Source organism: Crinia signifera, chromosome 4, assembly GCF_055691185.1.
Source record: "Crinia signifera chromosome 4, ASM5569118v1, whole genome shotgun sequence".
NCBI classification, from domain to species: domain Eukaryota; kingdom Metazoa; phylum Chordata; class Amphibia; order Anura; family Myobatrachidae; genus Crinia; species Crinia signifera.
Genome location: NC_139220.1, coordinates 256,974,219 through 256,987,032, shown reverse-complemented (window position 1 = coordinate 256,987,032; position 12,814 = coordinate 256,974,219). Strand labels below are relative to the sequence as shown.

Genomic DNA, 12,814 nt, shown 5'->3' with positions numbered 1-12,814 from the left:
TCAGAAGGGAAGGTGTGCCATTTGGCGTTTTTGGCGCAGATTTTGCTGGAATGGTTTTCATGCGCCATGTTGCATTTGCAGAACCCCTGTTGTATCAGAGCAGTCAAAAACCCCAACAAGTGATACCATTTTGTAAACTGCACCCCTCAAGGAACTCATCTATGGGTATAGTGAGTACTTTGACCCCACTGGTGTCTTGTCAAATTGTTAGGCATCGATACGTGAAAATGAAAAATGACATTTTTTCCATTAATTTGTAGATTCACCCCATAATTTTATACTTCCACAAAGGGCAATAGTAGAAAAAGCACCCCAAAATTTGTTACACAATTTCTCCTGAGTATGGCAATACCCCATATATGGTTGTAAAACGCTATTTGGGCAGACAGCAGGCTTCAGAAGGGAAGGAGTGCCATTTTATCACAGAGTTTGCTGGAATGGTTTTCGGGCGCCATCTTGCATTTGCAGAGCCCATATTGTACCTGTGCAGTGGAAATCCCAAGCAAGTGATACCTTTTTGTTACTAGCCCCCCTCATGGAACTCACTTACGGCCGTAGTGAGCATTTTGACCCCACTGGTGTTTTGTCAAATTGTTATGGGCTGTGAAAATAAAAAAAACTAATTTTTTCCATTAATATGTAGCTTTAGATCAAAATGTGCCATTTTCACAAGGGTTAATAGGAGAAATTGTGTAACATATTATGGGGTGCTTTTTCTCCTGAGTATGGCAATAGCATATATGTGTTTGTAAATTTCTGTTTGGACACATGGCAAGACTCAGAAGGGAAGGTAATGGCATGCGGCTCTTTGTACAAGCTGTGTGGAGTACATCTAAATAAATTTTAAAACATTAAAATTCAAGGGAAGTGTGATATATCTTAAAACAATCTTTGATACACAAGCTGGGTTGTGTGGGGCAGGTTTCACATTGGTAAGTTGTGTCCTTTCTTATCCCCTTTTTGTAGCATACTCTACATCGTTTCTGGGACCTTCCTTTCTTTCCAGTGTGGGGGACTTCACTCGGAAAATGTTGCCCTGGTACAATTCGCGAGGCCTCGCTTCCAGAAGTACTAGGGCCCCCCTGTTCCTGGTTGCCAAAAATAAGGGCCTTTATTACTGCCTCTTGGTACTCCAGGAATGTCCCCCTTTGGCCTGCAAATCGATGTAGTACAAATGCGTTGTACAGTGCCATTTGTACTATGTGTATAGCTAATTTTTTATACCAGAACCTTGTTTTTCTCATGGCACTGTAAGGCTTCAGCACTTGATCTGACAGGTTGACCCCCCCCATGTACCTATTATAATCCACAATGCAGTTGGGTTTTGGGGTTTCGGTACTTGTGCCCCGCACTGGGACAGGGGTGCTGCTATGGCCATGCACTGTTGTCAAGATAAGGACATCTCTCTTGTCCCTATACTTGACACACAGTACATTGTCGCTGCATAATGCCCTGCTCTCGCCCCTTCTAAGTGTTTGCCCAAGCAGCGACCTAGGGAGGCTTCTATTATTTTTACGTGCAGTGCCGCATGCCACAGTACTTCTGGAAGCGAGGCTTTTGAATAGTGGGACGCTGGTATAGAAATTATCCAGGTACAGGTGGTATCCCTGGTCCAGCAGTGGGTGCACCAAATCCCACACTATCTTCCCACTAATTCTGAGTAAGGGGGGGCATTGTGGGGGGTCTTTTTTTGTGTGTCTACCTTCATATATCCTAAATTTGTGTGTGTACCCTGATGTACTCTCACACAGCTTGTACATCTTCACGCCATACCTTGCCCTCTTACTTGGAAGGTACTGGCGGAATTGGAGCCTCCCTTTGAAATGTACCAGGGACTCATCTATTGAAATGTGCTTCTCGGGGATGTATGCCTGGGCAAACTTGGTACTAAAATGGTCTATTAGGGGTCTAAGTTTATATAACCGGTCATAATTGGGGTCATCCCGGGGTGGGCACTGTGCATTATCCCTATAATGGAGAAACCTAAGGATCGCTTCGAAGCGGGTCCTTGACATAGCCACACGGAACATTGGTGTATTGTATAAGATGTCTGTGTTCCAGTAGGACCTAATCGTGGGCTTCTTCACTAGCCCCATGCACAGTACAAGGCCCCAAAATATAACCATTTCATTTTTATGTACAGGGGTCCACTTTCGGGGCTGGGCATAATTAGAGGTGGGGCTTTGCTCAATAAATTGTTGGGCATAAACATTAGTCTGGGTCAGAGCCGGCCTTAGGCATAGGCAAACTAGGCAATTGCCTAGGGCATTTGGAATGTCTAGGGGCACCAGCAGCTTCTGCAGATTAAAATGATATGCAGCATGCCTATATTCTGTGTGTGAGTGAGGCTGTATCTGCATATGAAATAGTGTATTCATGGAAATCACTGTAACATTGCATTCCATATGCCGGTATAGCCACAGTCGCACACAGAATATAGGCATGCCACATATCATTTTAATCATCGGAAGCTCCTTGTGTGTCCTGGTCACATAACAATGCAAATAAGACGAATTTTCATCAAAAAAGGCGCCCCACGTTAGCAGAACTGGCCAGGAGCTGCATGGCCTATTGAGACAAGATGTATGAGGAAACATCTGTATCCAAGCAGAGGCAGAGGTCACAGTGTTAGCGGCTGTGCGAGTGCTGTCTGCAGGTGGGTTGGTTGTGCAATAGTGTTCGGTATATGTGTAAGGGGCATTGTGTGTGTCATGTATAAATGCATTTATAATGTGCGACATATGTGTAACAGGCATTATGTGTGTCATGTGTATTATAAGGGCATTAATAATGTGCAACATATGTGTAATGGGCATTATGTGTGTCATGTGTATAAGGGCATTAATAATGTGCAACATATGTGTAAGGGGCATTATGTGTGTCATTATGTGTATGAAGGGCATTAATAAAGGTTGGCATAATGTGTAAGGGGCATTATGGTTATAAGGACATTAATAATGTGTGTCATGTGTAAGGGGCATTACTGTGTGATATTATCAGGGGTGCCGAGAGAAAGGGGTAGGGAGTACAAATTACCCAGGCCAAAGTCTGATGGAAGGGCCCAGTGGGGGCCCCTGGCCCCCTCTCCTTCATTGACAGCAGCAGCTGCAGCTCTTCTCCTCTGCCCAGCACACACTGCTTTGTGCTGGGTTGCAGTGTGGCCATGGAGGTGCTTAAAATACAATATTTTCTCAGGATTTTTTTCTAAGGGTATAATGTGAATAATGTGAGGAGTAATGTACATAAGGTAAAGTGGTACTACTGTGTGATGTAACGTGAATAAGGGACACCATCGCATGATATAATGTGAATAAAGTTGCACTACTGTGTGGCATAATTTGAATTGGGGGTACTATTGTGTGGCCATGCCCCTTCCCAGCAAGAACACACTCCTGTTTGGGCTGCGCACCGAATGTGTGCATTGTTTCGATTTAAAATATTGCGGGTAGGAGCACCAAAATGATGACTGCTATGATGAGGGTTGATGGTGCTGGGAAAGGGGAGCAAGGTCAGAGGTGGAACTAGTGGCGGTGCTAGGGGGCACCAGCCAAAATCTTGCCTAGGGCGTAATTTAGGCTAGGGCCGGCTCTGGTCTGGGTGACCATTAGATTAACTAAATCATCAGTAAAAAAAAAAAATTAAAAAAGTCCAGCTCTCTGAACCCTGCTGAATTGAATTGTATTCCTGGATTCCCTGTGAACTCAGGGACCTGGGGTACGTAGTTTTCAGTGGTTGTCCATGTGGGGTCAGAGGACTCGACTACTGCAGTGGGAGTCCTGCGTTGCCTCCTTGGGGGTTCATCAGAGTCACTAGATGATGAAGAGGATGACAAACGGAAATTTGTCTCATCCTCGCTAGCAGACTCAGTTTCAGAGGCCAGAAACTCGTATGCCTCCTCGGCAGTATATGTTCGGTGGGCCATAGTTTTATGTATTTATGAGGTGCTTCAACACGTGTGGGGTTTTGTAGCACTGACAATTTTCCAGAAAAATTAAGCCACGTAAAGAAAAATTATGGTGTGCGAACGCACTGAAAAATTATGGTGTGCGAACGCACTGAAAAATTATGGTGTGCGAACGCACTGAAAAATTATGGTGTGCGAACGCACTGAAAAATTATGGTGTGCAAATGCACTGAAAAATTATGGTGTACGGATAAGGTACAGAAATATAGTATGCGGATCACGCACAGAAATATAGTGTACGGATCACCTACAGAAAAATTATAGTGTACGGATAACGTACAGAAAAATTATACGGATCACAACACACAAAATTAGGTGGTGACCACAGGGAGGGTGATCACAGCACAGATGACCACAGGGAGAGTGATCACAGCACAGATGACCACAAGGAGGATGATCACAGCACAGATGACCACAGGGAGGGAGATCCCAGCACAGATGACCACAGGGAGGGTGATCCCAGCACAGATGACCACAGGAAGGGTGATCAAATGTGTATAGGCAGGGGTAATGTGGTGATCGGCGCAATTTTAGTTTTTTTAACACTAAAAACAGCTCTGACACAGCTCTCTCTGCTTCTCCTTCCAAGGCTCTAACACGAGTGAGACGGTTAGAGCCCGGGAAGAGAAGCAAAACTTCCTGTTTCAATTGAAAGGCTGTGATTGGTCAGTCAGTCCTGACTAACCAATCACAGCGATCGGCGGGGCGGGACCACTCTGATTGGTCCGCCGGGGCATTGCAGTGATCGGCTGCTGTCGATGACAGCAGCCATCTTTACTATGTCACCTTGTCACTTGACAAGGCGACATGACACGGCGGGGACGTACCGGTACAGCAAGTTGCGTGAACTACCTCGCTGCAGTGACGTACCGGGACGTCTCAGGGCGGGAAGGGGTTAAAGACCAACTAGGTGTGTAGATCCAAGTCATGGGTCAACGAGTTATAGTACAGATACATCACATTGGCCATGCTGTATGGCATGATTTGGTGCAGTATGTTTGGACAGCTGAGCTATTGGAGGATAGGTTGGTTGATAGATGTTTTGTAAATGCTAGCCTTAGTGGGCTGGCATCTACATGAAGATTTAGCAGTGTGTACAGAGTCACGTTTGGTGGCTCACAATTCTCGGAACAGACATCCTTCATGCTCTATTGTTAAGAAATTAAGAAAGGTTGGTCAGCTGTAAGATTGTCAAAGTGTGTATCCCCACATAGCCAATGTCCCAAACATTTGTTAAAGTGATCACTATACTCAGTGCTATTTTTGTAGGAAAATAGGTTCAGGAACTGTGGGCGGGGGCAAAAAGTGGGCGGTGATGTGGGAGGAGCTACAAAGGGGGCGGGGCATTACATAAAAACACATATAATTCCTCCTAACAGTGGCAGTAACATAACAATCCCCAGCAGCAAAGTGGATTATATGCCCCAAAAAACAGGAGTGTAGCCTCACTACAAGGGGCACAGCATTGCAGGAAAAGACTACTTTATACTGCAGTTTTGCAACCTGCACGCCGAGAATTGGCCCATTTTACATATGCCCCACTCCGTAACGCTTATTATACATATGCCACACACCGAGATTCCCATTATACATATTCCACACACCGTGATGCCCATTATACATATGCCACACACTGATGCCCATTATACATATGCCACACACCATAATTCTCCATTATACATATGCCACACACAGAGATGCCCGTTATACATAAGGCCCACACAGAGATGCCCGTTATACATAAGGCCCACACAGAGATGCCCGTTATACATAAGGCCCACACAGAGATGCCCGTTATACATAAGACCCACACAGAGATGCCCGTTATACATAAGACCCACACAGAGATGCCCGTTATACATAAGACCCACACAGAGATGCCCATCATACATAAGGCCCACACAGAGATGCCCATGTAGACCACACAGAGATGCCCATGTAGACCACACAGAGATGCCCATCAAACATATGGCCCACACCAAGATGCCCATGCCACACTCAGATATTTCAGACAGCAACAGCAGTGACAAATATAAAATTGCATTAATTAGTTCAGTAAATAAATACCAGACAATGGTACAACCAGGCCATGAGGTTCAGAGGGGCTCTAAGGGTCAGGGGGTCCCAAATTAAGTAAAATAAAATTAGCAAGCAGCACAAATATTCCCATACCCCTGCTTGGTGCTTACCCCATCATTTGGTCTGGTCCTGGTGGTCAGTGCTGCTTTGCTGTTCTGGCTCTTCCCTGTGTATCTCTGATGCCACCACCACGGAGGAGCATTCCAGCATAAAAAACCATCCCGTTGACACTGACAATCAGTCACTGACAGCCGCGGGAGAAGCAGCCAGCAACCGCACCTCTTCCTCGCTGCAGCCATCGGCACCACTGTCCACCTCCAGCCCCGTTCGGACACAGCAGTGCTGCGGCCTCCACACTGCACCCCTCACCCAGTAGACAATCAGCGGCGGTGCACTTGTTCCCACTCGTGATTGACTCACAGCCGGCCACCAGCACACAGGAGCGCAGCAGTAGCCCGTTAAACACACAGCCGCTGGGTGAGTAGTCGGACCGGTGCTCCATCCCTGTCTCGAGCAAAGGACATGTGGGGGTCTCCGTGCCCCAAAGCGGCCCCTCCCCCCAAACCCATACCCTCACTCACCTGTCGCCATGCTCGGTGGGGTGTGTCAGCCGTCCCGCTGCTGCCGCCGCCCGTCCCTCTGCACTGTCTCCATGCTTCCTGGAAAGTGCCTGACTCCCCGCCCACATGACAGGCCGGTGCACCAATCCGTGCCGCCTGGTACCCAGTGCCGGCCAATCCCAGCGTGCCTGTCAGGGCTAAGGGGCGGTCGCAGGAAGCAGAGACTCGAGAGAATCTCTCTGCTGCAGCCTGCGCCCTGCGCCAGAGGCGGAACAGGTGAGTTGTGGGCCTAGGTGCAAAAATATTCTTTGCCCCCCCCCCCCCCCCCCAAAAAAAAAGCATAGCGTTTTTTTGTTTTGATTACTGCAAATTTCAAGTATAAGAATGTTGTAATTTTTACTTTAACCGATAAACACCCAAAAATAGGGCCTAATTCAGGCCAGATTGCTGCACCCTGTGATCAGATAGCTGCCACCCCGCTAGAGTGAAATCCAGCCCTGTGCAAATCTGTGACTGGCTTGCGAAAATCACGTTGATCGTCAATTAGTTACAAATCCATTCGCAACTCACTCACCAGCGAATGATTTTGCCAGTGTGTGCAGTCTGTGCGTAACCCAAAACCTGCTCTGCTTGTGTGAAAGAGACAGGCTAATAGGGGCCGGAGCTGATGTCACATGTCCTCTCTGAAAACGCCTGGGCACACCTGCGCTTTCCTCACACTCCCAGAAAAACAGCTGGCTAATAATCCTGTCAATCATCTTGCAAAAAGCTAGCAATTTTTAAAAATCCTGGATTTCATCGTAGTTTGGCCTCGCGCATTTGTGTATATTCAAAGATCCAATTCAGCACGTCGGCAGGCAATTGGGCCATACTATGGCCCGATTGCCTGCTGAAATGCAGGGTTTCAACTGCCTCTGCTATAGAAGATGATAAATAAATATAGTGTGCTGCCAACCACTCCTCTTAAAATAAAAAAAAATAAAAAAATGGTTAGAGTACTGCCACTTGTCTCATACCCCTTTCAAATCATGGGATCTGAAAGAGCCCCTTAGACACACTGTGCGGGGATTACAGACACCATAATGCCAGTTATACATTGTCACACACTGCAGTGCCCATTACACATTATGCCACCCACGTAATGCCCAGTACACATTATGTGACACACGTAATGCCCATTACACATTATTCCACACAAGTAATGCCCATTACACATTATTCCACACACGTAATACCCATTACATATTAAGATCCCAGTAATTTCCCTTACACATAATTCCTCCAGTAGTGGCCCTTACACATTGCCCACATTAGTGCCCTTACAGAATTTCAATATTATTTCAGGAGAGTAGAGAAGAGGGGAGAAGAGCACTCACTGCTACAGTCCTGTGTGGTGTGCATTCAACTCCTATGCTGCTGAGCAGCTTATACCAGGGCATTTGAAATATGGCACAGTCTCGTGAGCCAATCGGAGCTCGCGGCCCAGCAGCCAAACGCTAACTGAGGCTGCAGATCCGCAAGCTCTGATAGGCTGATGGCCAAGTTCCATATTTCAAATGTCCGTAAGGAATGGTATGAGCTGCTCAGCAGCATAGGAGCTGAATGCACACCACACAGGGCCGTGTGAGTGGCCATAGTATAATTATTATTTAACGGTCCCCCTGCACCTTTCTGTTTCCCCTGCACCTCTCTGTCCCCCGCACCTCTTCATCCCGTTACCCCTGCACCTCTCTGTCCCCCGCACCTCTTCATCTTTTTGTCCCCCCTGCACCTCACCGTCCCCATAACCAACCTTGCACCTTTCATTATCTAAAAACATAAAAAAAAGTTCCTCAAAACTTATTCAACTTTTCTAACCTGCTGGTGGGCAGCAGGCATCAGGTACCCAGCCTGGCAGAGGACAGCAGGCATCAGGTGGCTGGGTGGTGTGGCAGACACTAGGCAGTGTAGCGGGCAGACGAGGGAAGGAAAATAGGATACACCTCTCTCCCGCAGTAGCTGCTGCCGTGGCTGTGTCACCGCCTCATCCAGTGGAGCTTCACAATCCTCACAGCCAGGGGCAGATCCAGAAGTAATTAATAGGGGGGCACCTTTATAGGGGATGGGGTGGCATGAGGGGATTAGTGTGCCAGGGTGTACATTCTGTGAGAGAATGGAGAGAGATAGACAGGAGAGAGAAGGAGAGTGGAGAGAATAGAGAAAGAAGGATAGGTATGAGAGAGAAGGAGAGAGAGAGAGAAAGAGTGTGGTGAGGAGAGAGTGAGAAAAAGAGATAGAGAAGAATGGGGGAAAGGGAGTGAAGGGGATTGAGACAGGTATGGGCCTGCACCCCACCTGTACTGAACACCACACCCTCCACTTTAATATACAAACGTCATACCTATTGCAGCAGCAGGGCGATGGTCCGTTTCAGGCAGCAGGGATCCCTTGGAGGAGGCTGAGGCGGGTCCTATGGAGGAGGAGGGTGAGGTGATGAGTTCCATGGAGGAGGCTGTGGCGGTGGTTTGAGGCCTGAAAAATAATAGAAATGACTTGCTTCCTCCTCTGAGGAGGAGACAGACGCTAGAGGTATGCCTTACGGTATCTCCGCCACTGGATCACAGAGAGAGAGGGATCGCAGAGAGAGATAGAGAGAGAGAGAGAGGGATCACAGAGAGAGATAGAGAGAGAGGGATCGCAGAGAGAGATAGAGAGAGAGGGATCGCAGAGAGAGATAGAGAGAGAGGGATCGCATAGAGAGAGATAGAGAGAGAGGGATCGCAGAGAGAGATAGAGGGATCACAGAGAGAGATAGAGGGATCACAGAGAGAGATAGAGGGATCGCAGAGAGAGATAGAGAGGGATCGCAGAGAGAGATAGAGAGGGATCGCAGAGAGAGATAGAGAGGGATCGCAGAGAGAGATAGAGAGGGATCGCAGAGAGAGATAGAGAGAGAGGGATCGCAGAGAGAGATAAGTGAGAGGGATCGCAGAGAGAGATAGAGAGAGAGGGATCGCAGATAGAGAGAGAGGGATTGCAGAGAGGGGATGGCAGAGAGAGATAGAGAGAGGGATCTCAGAGAGAGAAAGAGGGGGTTTTATAAAGAGAGAGAGGGATCGCAGAGAGAGAGAGAGAGAGAGAGAGAGGAATCGCAGAGAGAGATAGAGAGAGAAAGGGATCGCAGAGAGAGGGATCGCGGAAAGAGATAGAGAGAGAGAGATCGCAGAGAGAGAGATAGAGAGAGGGATCGCAGAGAGAGAGAGATAGAGAGAGAGGGATTGCAGAGAGAGAGGGATCGCAGAGAGAGATAGAGGGATCACAGAGAGATATAGAGGGATCACAGAGAGAGATAGAGAGAGAGGGATCGCAGAGAGAGATAAGTGAGAGGGATCGCAGAGAGAGAGATAGAGAGAGAGGGATCGCAGAGAGAGATAAAAGAGAGAGAGAGAGGGATCGCAGAGAGAGAGAGGGATCGCAGAGAGAGAGATAGGGAGAGAGGGATCGCAGAGAGAGATAGAGGGATCGCAGAGAGAGATAGAGGGATCACAGAGAGAGATAGAGGGATCACAGAGAGAGATAGAGAGGGATCGCAGAGAGAGATAGAGAGGGATCGCAGAGAGAGATAAGTGAGAGGGATCGCAGAGAGGGATCGCAGAGAGAGAAAGAGGGGGTTTTATAACACCACACCCTCCACTTTAATATACAAACGTCATACCTATTGCAGCAGCAGGGCGATGGTCCGTTTCAGGCAGCAGGGATCCCTTGGAGGAGGCTGAGGCGGGTCCTATGGAGGAGGAGGGTGAGGTGATGAGTTCCATGGAGGAGGCTGTGGCGGTGGTTTGAGGCCTGAAAAATAATAGAAATGACTTGCTTCCTCCTCTGAGGAGGAGACAGACGCTAGAGGTATGCCTTACGGTATCTCCGCCACTGGATCACAGAGAGAGAGGGATCGCAGAGAGAGATAGAGAGAGAGAGAGAGGGATCACAGAGAGAGATAGAGAGAGAGGGATCGCAGAGAGAGATAGAGAGAGAGGGATCGCATAGAGAGAGATAGAGAGAGAGGGATCGCAGAGAGAGATAGAGGGATCACAGAGAGAGATAGAGAGGGATCGCAGAGAGAGATAGAGAGGGATCGCAGAGAGAGATAGAGAGGGATCGCAGAGAGAGATAGAGAGGGATCGCAGAGAGGGATCGCAGAGAGAGATAGAGAGAGAGGGATCGTAGAGAGAGATAAGTGAGAGGGATCGCAGAGAGAGATAGAGAGAGAGGGATCGCAGATAGAGAGAGAGGGATTGCAGAGAGGGGATGGCAGAGAGAGATAGAGAGAGGGATCTCAGAGAGAGAAAGAGGGGGTTTTATAAAGAGAGAGAGGGATCGCAGAGAGAGAGAGAGAGAGAGAGAGGAATCGCAGAGAGAGATAGAGAGAGAGAGGGATCGCAGAGAGGGATCGCGGAAAGAGATAGAGAGAGAGAGATCGCAGAGAGAGAGATAGAGAGAGGGATCGCAGAGAGAGAGAGATAGAGAGAGAGGGATTGCAGAGAGAGAGGGATCGCAGAGAGAGATAGAGGGATCACAGAGAGATATAGAGGGATCACAGAGAGAGATAGAGAGAGAGGGATCGCAGAGAGAGATAAGTGAGAGGGATCGCAGAGAGAGAGATAGAGAGGGATCGCAGAGAGAGATAAAAGAGAGAGAGAGGGATCGCAGAGAGAGAGATAGAGAGGGATCGCAGAGAGAGAGAGGGATCGCAGTAAGAGAGAGATAGGGAGAGAGGGATCGCAGAGAGAGATAGAGGGATCACAGAGAGAGATAGAGGGATCACAGAGAGAGATAGAGAGGGATCGCAGAGAGAGATAGAGAGGGATCGCAGAGAGAGATAAGTGAGAGGGATCGCAGAGAGGGATCGCAGAGAGGGATCGCAGAGAGAGAAAGAGGGGGTTTTATAAAGAGAGAGAGGGATCGCAGAGAGAGAGAGAGAGGAATCGCAGAGAGAGAGAGAGAGAGGGATCGCAGAGAGAGAGAGAGGGATCGCAGAGAGAGAGAGAGAGGGATCGCAGAGAGAGGAATCGCGGAAAGAGATAGAGAGAGAGGGATCGCAGAGAGAGAGAGAGAGGGGGGGGATCGCAGAGAGAGAGAGAGAGAGAGAGAGAGAGAGAGAAAGAAAAAGTCATTCACGGGCAAACCCCCCCCCCCCCCCCCCGAAAATCGCGGGCACCCCTCCCCCACCCGCGACCCCCCCCCACCCGAAATTCGCGGGTACCCCTCCCCCACCCGCGACCCCCCCCCCGAAATTCGCGGGTACCCCTCCCCCACCCGCGACCCCCCCCCCCCCCCCAAAAAAAAATATAAAAAAAAAAATCGCGGGCACCTTTCAGCAGGGGCTGTACGCAGAGTACAGAAGTACTCACTGTTGATGTTCCCAGACCGGCAGCCACTGAAGGAGGAAGGTTCTGGCAGGAGGAGACAGATGAGGCACTGCAGGCCAGGGTTCCCGATGCATGCTGTCCTGAGCCAGGGTTCCCGCTGCAGCTGTTAACTGACACTGACAGGAGTCAGAAGGACTGTCCCCCCGACATGCTGCATACATGCCTGTCAGCTGTCCCTCGCCTTACCCTGCCCGGCGGCATCCTGTCAGGGGACTAAGTAAAAACCGGAATCGGATAAGACACCGGAACGCCGGACCAGACATCAAACTCTGCATTCCGGAGCTTATAGTGTCTGGTCCGAGGGGTGTCCCATGCGGGGGGTGTCTTGTCCGGGGGGATGCCTGTGATTGCTCACACCAGGGACATGAGGAAGGGGAGATTACAGCCTCCCCGTCTGGTCTGGACCGTTCCAGTTTTTATTACACCCCCGGACCATGCGGTGAGGCTGTATTCTCCCCCCTCTCCTCTCCCAGGTGACAGGTGCGAGAGCAGCCTCATCAGATGGAGCACCCCCGGACAGGACACCCCCGGACCGGATACTACAAGCTCCGGAATGCAGAGTTTGATGTCCAGTCCGGCATTCCGGTGTCTTATCCGATTCCGGATTTTACCCATACCCTCCTGTCAGGTCTGTATCTCCCGGCGCGGGCCCGCACACTCACGCTGCCGAGTGCCGCTGCTTTAAGATAGAAAATTAAAACGGAAATGGCAGCGGCGGTATGCTGTGCGGAGGGCAGCGGCTGCGGGCCCCATGATCCTGTTGGGCCCCGGTGCACTGCACCGGGTGCACTGGCGGTAGTTCCGCA

The 12,814-nt window shown here is 49.2% G+C and overlaps 1 long non-coding RNA gene across 4 annotated transcripts in view; it reads right to left on the bottom strand.

The window, feature by feature from the left end:
- The window catches only part of LOC146075261 (uncharacterized), a 136,650-nt gene extending 124,037 nt beyond the window's left edge, over positions 1 to 12,613 (bottom strand). For 3 of the 4 annotated variants that reach the window (XR_014473545.1, XR_014473546.1, XR_014473544.1), the window contains exons 1-4: positions 11,991 to 12,613; positions 10,298 to 10,428; positions 8,984 to 9,114; positions 8,461 to 8,693 (exon numbers count right to left, since the gene is read on the bottom strand). This is a non-coding gene — a long non-coding RNA (uncharacterized LOC146075261). The remainder of the gene's footprint in view (positions 1 to 8,460; positions 8,694 to 8,983; positions 9,115 to 10,297; positions 10,429 to 11,990) is intronic. The other variant, XR_014473547.1, reaches the window with a different exon arrangement.
- Between the last annotated feature and the right edge of the window lie 201 nt (positions 12,614 to 12,814).